At 54.0% G+C, this 1,653-nt stretch overlaps 1 long non-coding RNA gene across 1 annotated transcript in view; it reads right to left on the minus strand.

The window, feature by feature from the left end:
- Positions 1–1,653, minus strand: part of LOC108448562 — a 23,568-nt gene that overhangs the window by 1,399 nt on the left and 20,516 nt on the right. The window lies entirely within an intron of this gene.

Raw genomic sequence — 1,653 nt, forward strand, 5'->3', positions numbered from 1 at the left:
GGCGGAGCACCATCCCAAGGTTGGTGTTGCCGGCAGCCAGCTGTGCAAGCACCGCTTCAAAACACACTCCTTCCTTGTGTGCTTACAGTCAGGAGAAGGATTTTTTTTTTTTTTTAAATAAAACCTGAAATATATGGTACTGCCTGGAAGAAGAGGGACTTGGTGGAGCACAGCAGCCAACAGCACGTGTGTCCTGTACCCTGTAGAGCAGCTGGCAGAAGCAGCAGTGCTGGCAGGGAGGTGTCGGGGCAGTATCCAGCCATGCTACTCCCCACAAAAATACCTATTTTGTAGAAAAGAGTATTTTCCATGGCTAAATAAAACCTGAAATATATGGTACTGCCTGGAAGAAGAGGGACTTGGTGGAGCACAGCAGCCAACAGCACGTGTGTCCTGTACCCTGTAGAGCAGCTGGCAGAAGCAGCAGTGCTGGCAGGGAGGTGTCGGGGCAGTATCCAGCCATGCTACTCCCCACAAAAATACCTATTTTGTAGAAAAGAGTATTTTCCATGGCTGTGCCTTCTTTTATGTTGGCTCACTCCCGCAGGGTGGAGGGGTCAGTGCGCTCCACGGACAATTTCTCTCCAACCCAGGCACCAGCCGTGTGAGGGTGAAGATGTAAAATACGTGACTTTTCCCCTACAGCTGCTGGGCGAAAACAAAAACCCCCCACATAGCATGCACACAAAATGACAACAGAGACAGCCTGTCATTGTGCGGGCTGTCACGCAGAAGAGGGGCTGTCCCCCCATCCCCCCTCCACACCGGCAATGGGAGAGCAGAGCCACGGATGAGTGTTAAAGAGCTCCAGCAAAACACGTGAGGAAATCCTTTCAATGAGGAACTGCTACCAGCTATCAGGGAGCCCACGCTGGGTTTTGCTTCCAAATCTTGCTCCAGATTGCAAAACACTCGTCGGAGCCGGGACAGCTGATGCCGAGGAAGTTTTCACAAGGGATGCAGAGCTCGTGCCTTTTGCCGGACAGCATGCATTATCAGTTCGCCAGGGATGAGGCATATGGCTGCTGTTTGGTCAGTGGCCACATCCGCACCCGAAGTGTTTTTTCATGACCAACAGCAGTATGAATGAAGCGGGGGGTCACGACAAACGTGCCCGCTCCTCCAGAGACGCTCTGGTTTCCGACCTGTTCGAGGAGAGCATTTGTGTGACTTCGGGCAGATGGGAGCCCGAGCCTGCAGACTCGACGCCTGGCTCTCTGAGTCTCCAAACAAGGCTTTTCCCACCACGGGACAGCGCTGCGCCCCTCCATAAAGCTCTGTTTCTGGTGCTTGGCAAATCCTCCTTGAGGTGCACTAGAATTTTCAGCATTCCAGCCGTTTGCTTGGCTGCGGCTTGTAGGGTGATGGGCGGGAGCGAGCTCACCCCATGAGAAGGTGAGCGCTGTTATACTGAGGATGTACAGAAAACCTCCAACTGCCTGTCCCTTGGTGTTTTTTTTTTGGGGGGGGAAGGGGCTGGAAGCAGACTCCCTGAGCCGAGGGACCACCTCCACCCCCGGCACTGCTAGGGGCACTCGGGTTCGCCACACGCCCAACCCAGCGGAGAACAACGAGGGGAGGAAATACACAAAAAATTAATGTGACACCGTGACATTTGATGCAGCAAAGGGAGAGGGGGCAGTGGCGGGGGGG

This window comes from Corvus brachyrhynchos, unplaced genomic scaffold, assembly GCF_000691975.1.
Source record: "Corvus brachyrhynchos isolate BGI_N302 unplaced genomic scaffold, ASM69197v1 scaffold115, whole genome shotgun sequence".
Classification (NCBI taxonomy): domain Eukaryota; kingdom Metazoa; phylum Chordata; class Aves; order Passeriformes; family Corvidae; genus Corvus; species Corvus brachyrhynchos.